This window comes from Prionailurus bengalensis, chromosome D4, assembly GCF_016509475.1.
Source record: "Prionailurus bengalensis isolate Pbe53 chromosome D4, Fcat_Pben_1.1_paternal_pri, whole genome shotgun sequence".
In the NCBI taxonomy this organism is placed as follows: domain Eukaryota; kingdom Metazoa; phylum Chordata; class Mammalia; order Carnivora; family Felidae; genus Prionailurus; species Prionailurus bengalensis.
In genome coordinates, this window is record NC_057359.1 from 5,533,537 (window position 1) to 5,549,261 (window position 15,725).

Sequence of the window (15,725 nt, forward strand, 5' to 3'; positions counted from 1 at the left end):
ATAGATTTTTAGTAAACGTGCCTGCTGACTTTCGAAATAATTGTGGTTAAACGAATGCAAAGGTAAGGGCTTTCAGAAATTTCTTTGGGCTTATACTACCCAACGTAACATGAAGCGTGATGCAAGGCCTTGAGTATTAATGCCTAATGATACTGGACGTTGGAAGAAAGCTACAGCCTAATGCAGAGAAAAAATTATTTTGACAAGCTCTAATTTCCTTGTGTTCAATACTTGGAACACATAAGGGACTTAAAGAGTGAAATAAGATCGATATGTTAAAGAAATAGGAATACAGAACATGCAGAATGTGATTTTGGCTGCACGCCCGACCAGCAATTCTCAGGAGAAGGCAAGTGAAAGTTCCATCTTGATGCATTTAGAATTTAAAGGGCCCTGAGAAACCATTCCAAGTATGGAGAGAAACAACCTGAGGCCCAGAAAGTTTCAGAAGTCGCCCAAAGCACATCAGTTAGTTACTGGTTCTGGGTCCGGGAGAAAACAGGTGCAAGGACCACTTACAAAGAATCCGTGAAAGGGGGAGGGGGGGAAGCAGAAGAGGCACCCGTGCACAGCAGGGACCCCGTGCAGGGCTGTTCCTGACAAGTGGCGGATCAGGGAGACAGCAGCCAGTGCCCTTGTGTGGACATCAGAGGCAGACACAGCCAGGGTTGCTTGTTAGGGCTGTCTGGTGCTCAAGGTCAATTTCCCTAGCGGTGGAGTAGACAGAGGCAAGTTCATGGCTGACAGCTCCCGGGAGAGCAGCAGCCTCCTTACCATGCTGCAAGAGGATGGCTGTGATGGGTACGTTGGAGTTACAACTCCTGCTGCGACCCAGCAGGCGTCTCCTCTCCACTTTGCGCTCATCCGCAAATGAGTCATCCTAAAATGCAGTAATTTTCTTTCTGTTGTTCCCATATACAATAACACGGGAAAATCAATCAATTTCTACCCTGTAGAATTAAAATAACCTTATGCATCTGTTTTTGTAATGTTTATTTATTTTTGAGAGAGAGAGAGAGAGAGCACGCGAGAGCGCAGTGGGGGAGGGGCGGAGAGAGAGGGAGACAGGATCAGAGAGAGGGGAAGAGAGAAGATCAGAAGCGGACTCTGTGCTGACAGCAAAAAGCCCCATTCGGGGCTCAAACTCACCAACCATGAGCCCAAGTCGGATGCTGAACCGACTGAGCCACCCCGGTGCCACAATAACCTTATGCTTTTAAAGTGAGTATCAGAGTGCCTGGGTGGCTCAGTCGATTAAGCGTCAGATTCTGGATTTCAGGCTCAGGTGTGTGAGTTCGAGCCCAGAATCCAGCTGTCTACGGTCAGTGTCAAGCCTGCTTGGGATTCCCTCTCACACTCTCTCTACCCCTCTCCAACTCTCTCTCCCTCTCGCTCGCTTTCTCTCAAAATAAATAAATAGGGGGCACCTCGATCCAACTTCGGCTCAGGTCACGATCTCGCAGTCCGTGAGTTCCAGCCCCACATCGGGCTCTGTGCTGACAGCTCGGAGCCTGGAGCCTGCTTCCGATTCTGTGTCTCCCTCTCTCTCTGCCCAACCCCCACTCACGCTCCGTCTATCTCTCTCAAAAATTAAATAAACGTAAAATAACAATAATGATAAAGGAATAAACTTAAAAAACCAAAGTGAAGATGATTATCTATTTCAAACAACTGAAAATACCATATACACACTCATAACGTTAAAGGAAATGTAAACAAATGTAAACTGAAAGATAACTAGTTTTAAAAACTCAGAGTGAAGACATAGGAAAGAGAGCCCAGTTGTGGCTGTGGGCTTCCAGTTCAGCTCTGAGTTTCCTTGAGAACTGAATGGAAAAGAAAACGAATCAGTAAGAGGTTCCCAAGTGTCCACAAGATGAAAACAACAGGTGATCAAAGGAAACACAGTGTTTCCTAGCACTGACATCTAGGATACACTGTGACGCAGAAGGCCACACAGAAGCACCATTTCTGGGAGAAACTGTGTTGTGACATTCATAGGTTGTTAAACTGTCCCTCAGTGCCATAGGCATGCCTGCTCTCCATAAATTGAAAAGCGCTCGTAATCCGACTCTCGCATTGTTCAAAACTGCCACTCTCCTTTCCAGACAGGCTTGTGTCCTCACCAGCCCAGGAGCACACCCTCCTCCGTCCTCACACTCCTGTGACACTCTTTCCTCTACCCTTTCCAATTCTCCATGTCATTGAACATCGAAGAAAAAAAGGGCCAGACTATTGGAGCAAACACCGTCTTTCCCCAGGATTCTTAACATTTATTGTATTCAGCCAACCTCAACCAACACACCAGGTGGAAGGATTCTGGACCCCACTCGACTCCGCTGTTTGAACCCTTACGTGGGTACTTTGGGCTTCTCTACTCTGGCTTTCATTGGAAGCCTGTATACGATGAAAATATTCTTCAGGAATGAAGGGGTTATCAACACCTTCTCAGGCAAAACCAAACTAAGAAAATGTGCTAGCAGCAAAACTACCCTGAAATAGTGTCAAATGAAGCTCTTGAAATAGAAAAGAAATGATAATGGATGGAACTTGGAAACATCTAGAAAAAAAAGAGAATGATACACAACAGTGTGAGTACATGCAGAAGGCTTCCCACTTCTCTTGAGTTTTCTACATTATCTTCAATCGTTGACACAAACATTATAATATGGTGTGATTTTACACATGTAAAGAATCTTCTTTTATGTAGAAGAAATATTTGACAATTGTGGTATAAACAGAGGAGAAAGAAGGTTTTCTACACTCCATCTGAATGGATAAAATGGCAACACCAGTAGTCTGGGCATGAGTCACATACACACATGTCATGTAACACCTAGCGTGACCCCTGACAGGCTGTGCAAAGATATACAGTCGAAAACACTACGGATAAATCAAAATAGACTCTAAAGACCATTCAGGTAAACCACAGGTGGGCAGGAAACAGAAAACAGAAAAGCAAAAACAAACACAAAAAAATCAAAAAGCAGATCTTAACCCTCTCGTGTCAATGGGATGTTGCCTATAAATGGTTACGAACACACCAATTGAAAGACAAAGATTGGCAGAGTGGATTAAAAAGCATGACTCAACTATATGCTGTCTACGGTAAACACTTAAAAAATAATAATGTAGGCACATTAAAATTAAAAGGCTATATCATGCAAACATTAATCAAAGGAAAGGAGGGGCTGTATTAGCCTCAGATAGAGCAGACTTAACAGGAAAGGAACTTTCTAAAGACAGGGTTGTTAAATAATGATGAAAGAGTCAACTCACCAAGAAAACATAGAAACTCTAGATATGTATCCACTGAAAAACCACCTCAACATCCACGAAGGACAAGTTGGTAGAGCTACAAAAAAAATAGACAAATCCATATTCATCGTTGAGGATTTCAACAAAGTACTATCAGCAGTTCGATAGAACTTTTAGACACAAAGGCAGCAAGGATGTAGAAAGACTTAACGAGGACACCAACCAGTGGGACGTAACTAACACTTACATAACACTCTACCCAGAAACAGAATACACTTTTTTCCCCCCCAACAGCTCATAGGACATATACCAAGATAACCTGTATCTTATGATACAAAACAAATCTCAACAACTCATAAATACCTGGCACTATGCAGGGTGTTTTCTCTGGCTATGGTAAAATCAAAATAGACGTCCATGACAAAAATTACAGACAATTCTCTAAACACTTGTAAACTAAACAGTAAACTTCTGAATAATGCATAGATCAGAGAGGAAATCGTGAACAAATTAAAAAAAAAATCCGTTTAACCGAATGAGGAGAAAAATATACTGTATCGAAATCCGGGAGAGCAAAGATGAGAATCAACATTCTAAGACTAAATGCATACATTAGAAAAAGGAAAAGTGTCCAATCGATAATCAAAAACTCACATCTCAAGAATGTAAGAAAAGATGAGCAAAACAGGAAAAAGGAAATAATAAAGAACAGAAATTCACATAGTTGAAAACGGAAGAATTACAAAGAAAATCAATGAAATGAAGAGTTGGTGCTTTGACAAGTTGAGTAAAATTGACAAACATCTAGCAAAATGGACAATAAAAGAGAGAGAGAGAGAGAGAGAGAGAGAGAAAGGCACAAAGTACCTATATCGGGTATTGGACAGGAGGTGCTTACTATAGACTTTGCAGACATTAAAAGGGCAATAATAAAGAAATAACATGGACAACGCCACACAAATAAATTTGACAGATAAAATGAGTGAATTTCTCAAACACACACACACACACACACACAAACTAACACAATTCACCTAATATACAAAGGCTAATTTGAATAGCTTAAAACTGCTAAGTAAATCAGATTTGTAATATGAAGACTCTCAAAAAAGAAATCTTCAGATCCAAATGACTTCACTGGGGAATTGCATCAAATACTGAGAAGTGAATTCAACACAATCCTTCCCAGTAAATAGAAGAAGAAGGGACACCCCGTAACTCATTTGATGAAGCTGGTGTTTCTCTGATTTTGAAACCAGAAGAAGACAGTATAACAAAAGAAAACTGTAGATGAATGTCCTCATGAACATAGATACAAAAAGCCTTAAAAGGCACACAGGATCTCTGTACTATGTTTCAAGACAGCATATGAACCTTCTCAAGAGATTCATCAGATAAAAAGGTTAATTTAAACAAACTCTTTCATTAGCCTGAAGCACCAGGCCCATGGAAAAATAGCTCGTATTGTTTTGTTTTGTTTTGTTTACTTTGAAAACACAGTCACGGATTATTACATGTGCGCTTATATTGGGCAAACTTAACAGGAAAATATATCAAGATGAAAGTTTTTCCTACAGTTAGGTAAGTCTATTTTGTGTAATTGGATAACTAAATAATCTAAATTCAGAAAAAATAAGATACACAGGCTGTTAATGGTGTGACAGAACTATGAATGGTAATTAAGCAAAAACAACTGTATATTTATATGTATACCTATATTTATATTTATATTTATATTTATACCTATATAATTACCCCCATTTGTAAAGTGAGAAAATACATGTAAATTGGGAAAACATATATATATTTGAGGAAAAAAATAAGTATATATAAACACCTCCATTTGTAAATTGAGAAAAACTCCCAAGCTCACAAAGTGGTTGTGGGATTATGTGAGGCAATGTATATGCCATAGATAGAACAATGTTCCCTGCCATGTTGTTCACATACTAATCACAGAACCTAGGAACGATACCTTTCATGGCAAAGGGGCTTACAGAGCCAATTAAGTTAGGGATCCTGAGCTGGAGAGATTTTCCAGGATTACTGAGGTGGGCCAGATATAACAGGGAGTCAGGTGGGTCAACGTCATAAAAAGGATAGACGACGGGGGAATCGAAGGTTGGGATGGAACTTTCTGAAGACGGAAGAAGAAGGAACCACACACCAAAAAAATGCAGGTACCCTTTAGAAGCTGGAAAGGTGCAAGAAACAGACTCTCCCCCAAAGCTTCCAGAAGGAAAACAGTCCTACCAACATCTTCTCTGTAACTGGAAGATTAACTGCCTTGTGTTATTTCAAGGAACCGAGTCGTGGTGACTTGTCACGGCCACAGTAGGAAGCCGATACAATATATGAACACAACACTTTGGACCAAGATGGCATAAGAAGGAGCAGATTTATTCTCTCAGCCAAAACCACAAGAAGAGAAAATGTTTGAAATGATGGTATTTCAAAATGTTGGATGTTAGGTGACAAAGGGCAGCGATCCCAGAGAGACAGGACACAGAAAAGGTGAGCCCTCCAGCGATCTCGGCTCGCTCCCGGCCTCGAGAGAGTTTGCGGATGTGATGCAGGGTGAAGGAAGGAGGGCAGAGTCAGGGATGCCCAGAGTGGGCTTCTGGAGAGGAGACGTGTGCATGGGTGTGTCCCTGTGAATCTCTGAGCACAGCGCCTGCCCGCAGAGGATACTCCTTGTCACCCACAAAAGCCAAGACACCCATCGTCCAGTTCCTGGCACGCACCACGGGCCATGCTTGGCCCACCGGGTTGTATGACATCATTAACAACAATCACAAAAGGCTTCCCCGTGATTTCTATCATGTCGCCCAGGACAATGGTTTTCTTGAGCACAAAAGTGACACACATTTCCCTCTTTCAATGGAAAGGATTTGTTAACCTTCACTTTAAAATGAAAACAACAGAGTCAACTTCCTTTTAACTGTCAAGAAAAATACCATTCAGTGAAACTGTGAAGTTAATAAAGAAATACGCCTTTAAATTTACAACCAGCAGCGGTCAGGGTCCTTTATCTTCAGGAAGGTGAGAAATCCTGGTTAGTTGCTTTATTCTCACTTTGAAAGAGCACAAAGTTCATAAATAATACGCTCAAGTGCAGCCAGCAAATGCCCCAAATTTCTTGAGGCATCTGTCACTGCCAAAGCAATGCACTGTTCTGGGTGTAGATTATTCCTAATGATTTATACATATTCTGAAACTCCCTCTAAAAGAGTCTGAACCGAGGGTGACAAATGTCTCTGCTCCTTGTTGGAACAAAGGAATATGTGTCATTTAACCGACTTCTACCGTTGTTTCCTCTGACATGAGCATCCTTTGGCTGGATGTAATATTCTCGAAAAATAGAATGATAGAAATGTAAGTGACGAAAAGAGCTTCATAGCTTCATAGCCACGTGTTCATAAAGGGATCACTAAATACTTTGGAGATAGAGAATCTCTGTCTTTATATGTATATATAGACATGCACGGGGTTGAGAGAGAGAGACCATAGAGTTCCTTATTGAATCTGATAGATCCATGGCGAACAACCGTACAGTCTGTTCTATCGACTAAGTTCTTCAAGAGTACAAATTGGACCACCCATAATTTTTACACTTTCCTGTTGTCAGTGTAGACTCAAAACGTTAAAAATACAACTCTAGAGATATGTGGGATGAACACACGCCAGAGAATGTGTCTACTCATCAGTGAGAGACTGACCGTACGGTAGAGCAGAATCAGTGGAATTTGAGAAAATGGGTACTTATAACCATCTTTTGTAAATACTCTACAATAAGATTTCTGGATATAAAGCAAGCTTTCTAGATACGGTAAGATTTCTAGATATATCCGCCACGACAATACAACAATCAGGCGGATTATCCCTTTCAACCTAGGCAGAACCCGCTGGCATTTCTAGAAGACACAGTTCTGTAAATTAACATAAAACCTCACAGAGGCTGGGCTCAACTCCTACAGTAAGTAGCAAAGTCAAACACATTCTTAGCGAATTAATGATCCTTGCATGTGAAAAATGCGATCAAACGGTGCTCTAATATAACACTGGAAGGGCATGTCATTTCCTTCAGCCTTACTTCAAGTTGGGAAAAGTTTTCCTAACGCTGTGCTTCGTGGTATTCGTGTATAATGTCACTATTGATAGACCTGTTTAATAGTTATCTTCATAATGTGATGGAAACAAACAAACAAAAAACCTGGTGAAAATCCTTAACGACCAAAGGCAGATTACATTCTTTCGGACACCCCAGTGCTATTTGACTTATCTAAGTTCGTACGGAACGGAGTCCTCCTGTTCACCGGTATTCGATTGTCAGTCTGAGTTCACTTGTAAAATTATTGTCCTCCACCCCTAAGGTTTCATTCAGCGTTATGTCCACAAAGAACCGGCAGGCACAACCAGCCGCCCTTTCCTGAGTGTCCCCCGAAGCAAGAAGAGAGAACACATGGGAAAGCTGTTCCGCCAACTAAAACAAGGGGAAACCTTGCCAACAAGGGCAGGCAAAGGGCCTGGTGGGAGGGTCTCCAGCCCGAGGGACACGGTGGCTCTACAGATCCCGCGGCCGCTGGTTCTAGAGCCCATGGTAAGCATTATAGTTAGTGCACGTGAATAGCGGGAATCCCATTGACACAGGGCTGGATATTTCAAACAGCGTGATCCGTAGACATATGGAACCAGAAAACGTAGTTCAGAGCCCAGTTCAGAGACAAAAACAGAAAATTACTAATTGTTAAGCTAAAAAAATTTTTTTTTTCTGAAATTTATTGACAAATTGGTTTCCATACAACACCCAGTGCTCATCCCAAAAGGTGCCCTCCTCAATACCCATCACCCACCCTCCCCTCCCTCCCACCCCCCATCAACCCTCAGTTTGTTCTCAGTTTTTAACAGTCTCTTATGCTTTGGCTCTCTCCCATTCTAACCTCTTTTTTTTTTTTTTTCCTTCCCCTCCCCCATGGGTTCCTGTTAAGTTTCTCAGGATCCACATAAGAGTGAAACCATATAAAAAATTTTTTTAATCGTGGGTAAATAACTAAAGTTTGTTGTTTTTTTTTTTTAATATTTATTTTTGAGAGAGAGAGCACAAGTAGGGGAGGGGCAGAGACAGAGGGAGACACAGTATCTGAAGCAAGCTCCAGGCTCCGAGCTGTTGGCAGAGCTTGTGGGGGTCAAACCCACACGCCATGAGATCATGATCTGAGCCAAAGTCGGACGTTTAAGCAACTGAGCCACCCAGGTGCCTCCAGCTTTTGTTGTTCTTATGTAATTCATTCCACAGATCATCTGATACGGGCTGTTCCCTTGACCTCTAAGAGTCATGCTCACCCAGGAAAAATACCCATTTGTCTGTTGCATTCTAAGCAGGGAGAAAACATGTAGGGTGAGCTAGCTCACCTCTAGCTGTGCCCTTTCCCGTTTTCAAACAAATTCTCAGGCAGCAAATACTTTTTTTCTTCCTTCTGCTTGATTTTTAGTATTTTGCTCTTCCTTCTCTAGTTGCCTAAGACCACTGATTAGAAATATTGACTATTGACTTGAGAAAAAAGTTTAATACCATATGTATTCCTCTCACCATTGCTTTGGTGGTGCCTCACAAATCTCAATACATTGTATTTTCATTTTCGTATGATTAAACATATTTGCTAATTCCCTTTGAGAATTTGATTATTCTTGTGGATTATTTAGAAGTGCCTTGTTTAGGGGCGCCTGGGTGGGTCAGTTGGTTAAGTGTCCAACTTCAGCTCAGATCATGATCTCATGCTTCGTGGGTTCAAGCCCCGAGTCAGGCTCTGTGCTGGCAGCTCAGAGCCCAGAGCCTGGTTCAGATTCTGTGTCTCCCTCTTTCTCTGCCCCTTTCCCACTCATGCTCCCTCTCTCTCTGTCTCAAAAATAAATAAACATTTAAAAAACATTTTTTTAAAGAAGTGCCTTGTTTAATTTTCAAAGAGATGTTACTTTCATCTTTCTGTTACTGACTTCTAGTCCAGTTCCATTATGGTCTGAGAATATACTTTCTATGATTTCAATTTTTTAAATGTGTTAAGGTTTGATTTATGACACAGAAAATATGGTCTATATTGGCAAATATCCCACTTTAAAAGAACGTGTTCTGCTGTTGTTAGATGGAGTGTCCGATAAATGCCAGTTAAGTCCAACTGGTTGATGGTGTTGTTCAGTTCTTTTATACCCAGCTGATTTTCATCTCCTAGCTCTGCTACGATGGAGAGAAATGAGTGAAAGTCTCCACCTACAGTGTGGGTTTCTCTCCTTCTTTCAGGCATCACTTTTTCTTTCGTATATTTTCAAGCTCTCTCAGATGCATCCACGTTAGGATTATATCGTCTGATGAACTGACACTGTTGTAACTACGTGACGTCCCTTTTCATCCTGGTGGCTGTTTTTGCTCTGTACTCTACTTTCACTGGTATTAACAAAGCGACCCCAATGCTCGATACCACAATTTTCATCAGGGATCTATTCCTGGGTAACAAACCATCCCAAACTTAGCAACTTAAAACAATAAACATTTTAAATTGCACAATGGTCGGAGAGTCAGGAATCTAGGAGCAGCTTAGTGGGGTTTTCTGGCTCTGCCTTCACCTGAGACCTCCGTTACCTGAAGGGAAGTGGATCTGCTCTCAAGCTCACTCATGTGGCTCTTGGCAGGAGGCTTTAGGTCCTCGCCATGTGGACGTGTCTATAGGGCTGCTCACAGCCTAGCCACTGGCTTCTCATGGAGCTTGTGCTGAGAGAGAGAGAAAGAGAGAGAGAGAAGAGAGAGAGAGAAGAGCTGCTGGGTCTTTCACCACAAAACTTTAATTTTGGAATGACGTACTGTCACATCTGCCATGTTGGTCACATAGACTGGCCCTGGCACAATGAATGTTCACCCGAGAGTGTGGATACCAGGTGACAGGAGTCACTGGGGGCTGTCTTGGAAGCTGGTGCCCACCAGAGTGGTCCTTCCCATATCTGGACTTTTTCTCTGTCTGTTTCTATGCATTATTTCATCTTTGAAATTCAGGATTTTTCTTTCTCTCTCTCTCTCTATCATTTTGTACTGTACATAGGACAGCATAGATAACACATTGTAGAGACCCTGGATTGTGCTATTTTTCTCAAAAGAGTATTGGATGTAATTCTGGAAGGCGGGAAAATCATCACCAGATCACTGTGATCATAGGCTGGCCCGGAGTATGCTTTTTAATGGGAGGCTTATTTCAGCTTTGCCTTTACTCCGAGTGTATAAAGATTTGTCCCAGATTAGAGTCTTTTTTAGGGTCTCCACTGAATGCCAGAAGTTTTCACCAAAGTCTCTGCACTCAGGACGAACCCTAGCCACGGTATTACTGTAGCTTTTTACTGTCCTATCACTGTCCCAGCACTCAGCTTACCTACTGCCAGTAGTTACGAGTCCTTGAATTTTTCTCCAAACCTGTGCAGCCCAAGTGTTGACCACAGACTTGAGCAGCATCTCCGCACAGGTTTCTGAAGTTCTCTCAGCTCCTCCAAGCCCCCTGGCACCGCCCTCCCCAAACCCACCCAGCCTGGCAGTCTCTCGTTCTGAGAACTTTTCACTCTGCCCACGTGATAGCTGGTCCTTCTGGAGTTCCGCCTCCCTGTGCCCGCCAACACAATGTCCCCAGGAACAAACCCGGATGGATGGAGGGCTCACTTCACATGCCTCCTCCTTTTAAGATTTATAATCTTGTATTCAAAAAAAATTTTTTTTAGGGGCGCCTGGGTGGCGCAGTCGGTTAAGCGTCCGACTTCAGCCAGGTCACGATCTCGCGGTCCGTGAGTTCGAGCCCCGCGTCGGGCTCTGGGCTGATGGCTCAGAGCCTGGAGCCTGTTTCCGATTCTGTGTCTCCCTCTCTCTCTGCCCCTCCCCCGTTCATGCTCTGTCTCTCTCTGTCCCAAAAATAAATAAACATTGAAAAAAAAATTTAAAAAAAAAAATTTTTTTTTTAACATTTATTCATTTTTGAGAGGCAGAGAGAGACAGAGCGCAAGTGGGGGAGGGGCTTAGAGAGAGAGAGACAACAGAATCTGAAGCAGGTTCCAGGCTCTGAGCTGTCATCACAGAGCCCGACACGTGGCTCAAACCCATGAATGGCGAGATCATGACCTGAGCCGACGTCAGACGCCTAACCAACTGAGCCACCCTGGCACCCCTATAATCTTGTATTTTTTATTGCACATAGTGGTTCTGCATATTTTTCTGAGTTCTGTGGTTGGTCATGACAGCTATTCTCCCTCCTATTTATTTTTTAAAGTCTTTTCGATCACTTCACAAATATCTCATGGATTTAGGCATTGTCAGATTCAGAGCCCTTTAGTTAACTTTTGGGAATGAAAGGTGAATCTTTTGAAGAGGGATCGGTAACATATGAAATATCCCTCCACAACTCGTATTAGCTATGCGGCCCAATGGACAGTGACAGCGAGCCCCCGCATAGAGCTGTTACCTGGCATGGGGTTCTATCATTTCTGTGTCACGTCCTATTCTTTTTTTTTATTTTTTATTTTTTTTAACGTTTTATTTATTTTTGAGACAGAGAGAGACAGAGCATGAACGGGGGAGGGGCAGAGAGAGAGGGAGACACAGAATCGGAAGCAGGCTCCAGGCTCTGAGCCATCAGCCCAGAGCCCGACGCGGGGCTCAAACTCATGGACCGCGAGACCGTGACCTGAGCCAAAGTCAGACGCCCAACCGACTGAGCCACCCAGGCGCCCCATCACGTCCTATTCTTAAAGAAAACATATTTTTAAAGAGACTTAATTGTGCTTCTTACATTGTAACAAGACATAACAGTTCCAGAGTCACTTGGAATATACCATGGGGTAATGATATAAAAGTTATATCATCACCCTACAACCCGCAACAATAGAAACAGTTGCTATGTTTTAACAATATTTATGTTAAATGTTTTAAATACAACATATTTAAAAACGCCCCACCCCCTAGCTTGTCAATAAGGTAAGCAGATTGGAGAAGACTTATTCCCACTTGCGTTTTGAGTATTTTACCTTTTGCTCTGACCGATGTTTGCTACGGACAAAAAGACGGTTTCATAAGAAAGGGAAACCACAAGATCTCCAGCCATTTTCTTCCGACCTGTCCCCCTCCTCAAATTAAGCCATTTCTTAGCATGGTTAGTATTAGGCCTAACAATTGAAATTTTGGCTACTAGAGTCAAGATTGAACCAGAAAATATACCTAAGAAGAGCTGGAAATAACTCCATGACCATATATGTGATTAGAAATCCACATGTTTAGAATCGCATAAAACATTGTGTTACGCTTTTGTGGACAAGACAGCCCAGGACTGGTCCATCGGTGACTTTCAGTGGAGATAGCATAATGCAGTACAAATTAAAAATGAGTCCTCTTCAAGCATAAAATCATTTTTGTTCGCTACCAACTATATAAAAATAGAGGTGGACATAAAAGAATGTTTATTTAAGGAAATGCTCATGACATCATCTTCAAAGAAAAACGAAAATATACACGGGTTAGCATTTCATTTGTTAAAAAAAAAAAAAGTTGGTGAAAATTTAGTTCTGTATTTGCCAACACAGAATTTTCATTGATTGTCACTTTTTTGGCCAAACTTAATTTTTTCCTGTATTTTCTGAATTATATAAAAAGACATGTATTTACTTTCCTTTTGCTCCAAAGTGAGAGCATTTCACTTTTTAACAAAGGGGTATTTTAAAATAAAAACGGTTTTAAAATGTTGTGCTAAATGAAAGAAGTCAGACACAAAAGGCAAGATATTATAAGATCCCGTTTATGTGGGTGTCCAGGATAGACAAATCCGTGGAGAAAGAAAGTGGATGAGTGGTTTCCACGATTGGTGGGGGGTAGGGCAATGGTGTCCGTAAATGCAGAGTGACTGCTATTTATGTGAATTATATCTTAATAAAAAAAGTTCAAGTAAAATCTTTTAGAGTAAGATAATGTACTTTAGTCATCATATATTGGTACGCATTTCTAATCTGTTTTAAAAAAAAGCTTTATTAAGATATAATCCACATAATACAAAATTCAACCATCAAAAGTAGACAGTTCAGGGGTTCTTACATATTGGCAGAGTTATACATCCATCAACACTAATCCTGGAACATTTTCAATACCTCCCGAGAAATCCATACTCATTGTTAGCAGGCACGAACCATCGTCTCCCCAACCCAGCCACTCTGGCCTGGGCAGCAGCTATATGTTCTAATACTTATACATTTGCCTATTTGGGGCACGCCATCTACATGGAATAATCTGGGGGCTCCTGGGTGGCTCAGTCAGTTAAGCGGCCGACTTTGGCTCAGGTCTTGATCTCACAGTCTGTAGGTTCGAGCCCCGCGTCAGGCTCTGTACTGATGGCTCGGAGCCCGGAGCCTGCTTCGGATTCCCTGTCTCCCTCTCTCTCTGCCCCTCCCCCACTCATGCTCTGTCTCTCTCTCTCTCTGTCAAAAAATGAATAAACATTATAAAAATATAAAAAAATAAATGGAAAAATCTCAATCATGGATATCTGTGATTGAATGCATCCACTTAGCAGGTTTTCCACGTATATTCTAGCGTGTATCAGTACTTTGTTCCTTCGTATCGTCGGATAGATTCAAATGCATGGGTATCCTGTGTATTGTTGAGCCAGCCCTCAGTTAATAGACATTTTGTCGTTTTCAGTATGGGGCCAAAATAAGTTCTGCTGGTATGAATATTCATGTATTGGTTTATAAGTTTCCATTTTTTTTCTGAGCGGGGGGCATACATGAAGATGTGGAGTCACTGGGTCAGACGGTACCCCTCTATCGCCAAATTGTTTTCCCAAAATGGTACCACGTATATTCCCACCAGCAATATATGAGCATTCTCCTTTCTCCACATCATGGCAAACCCTTGTTTGTTGTCTGCCTCTTTAATTACAACTACCTTAGTGTGTATGAAGTTGTAGGTCATTTCAGCTCTGATGTACATTTTCTGAATGAGTAATTATGCTGAGCAACTTTGCATGCATTTATTTGCCACGTGTATATTTTCTGTGGAGAAATGCCTACTCAGATCCTTAGCTCATTTTTATTTGGTTTTATTTGGTTATTTGGGTTTTTTTTATTATTGAGTTGTGAAAGCTTTTTATTTATTTATTTAAAAAAATTTTTTTTCCAACGTTTTTATTTATTTTTGGGACAGAGAGAGACAGAGCATGAACGGGGGAGGGGCAGAGAGAGAGGGAGACACAGAATCGGAAACAGGCTCCAGGCTCTGAGCCATCAGCCCAGAGCCTGACACGGGGCTCGAACTCCCGGACCACGAGATCATGACCTGGCTGAAGTTGGACGCTTAACCGACTGCGCCACCCAGGCGCCCCAACTTTTTTATTTTTTAAATATGAAATTTATTGTCAAATTGGTTTCCAGACAACACTCATCCCAACAGGTACCCTCCTCAGTGCCCATCGCCCACCCTCCCCTCCCCCCCCCTCCCCATCAACCCTCAGTTTGTTCTCAGTTTTTAAGAGTCTCTTATGACTTGGCTCCCTCCCTCTCTAACCTTTTTTTTTTCCTTCCCCTCCCCCATGTTCTTCTGCTAAGTTTCTCAGGATCCATGTAAGAGTGAAAACATGTGGTATCTGTCTTTCTCTGTATGACTTATTTCACTTAGCACAACACTCTCCAGTTTCATCCACGTTGCTACAAAAGGCCAGATTTCATCCTTTTTCATTGCCATGTAGTATTCCATTGTGTATATAAACCACAATTTCTTTATTCATTTATCAGTTGATGGAAATTTAGGCTCTTTCCGTAATTTGGCTATTGTTGAAAGCACTGCTATAAACATTGGGGTACAAGTGCCCCTATGCATCAGCACTCCTGTATCCCTTGGGTCAATTCCTAGCAGTGCTATTGCTGGGTCATAGAATAGGTCTATTTTTAATTTTTGAGGAACCTCCACACTGTTTTCCAGAGTAGCTGCACCAGTTTTCATTCCCACCAACAGTGCAAGAGGGTTCCCGTTTCTCCACATCCTCTCCAGCATCTATAGTCTCCTGATTTGTTCATTTTAGCCACTCTGACTGGCGTGAGGTGGTATCTCAGTGTGGTTTTGATTTGTATTTCCCTGATGAGGAGTGACATTGAGCATCTTTTCATGTACCTATTGGCCATCTGGATGTCTTCTTTAGAGAAGTGTCTATTCATGTTTTCTGACCATTTCTTCACTGGATTATTTGTTTTTCGAGTGTGGAGTTTGGTGAGCTCTTTATAGATTTTGGATACTAGCCCATTGTCCAATATGTCATTTGCAAATATCTTTTCCCATTCCGTAGGTTGGCCTTTAGTTTTGTTGATTGTTTCCTTTGCCGTGCAGAAGCTTTTTATCTTCATGAGGTCCCAATAGTTCATTTTTGCTTTTAATTCCCTTGCCTTTGGGGATGTGTCAAGTAAGA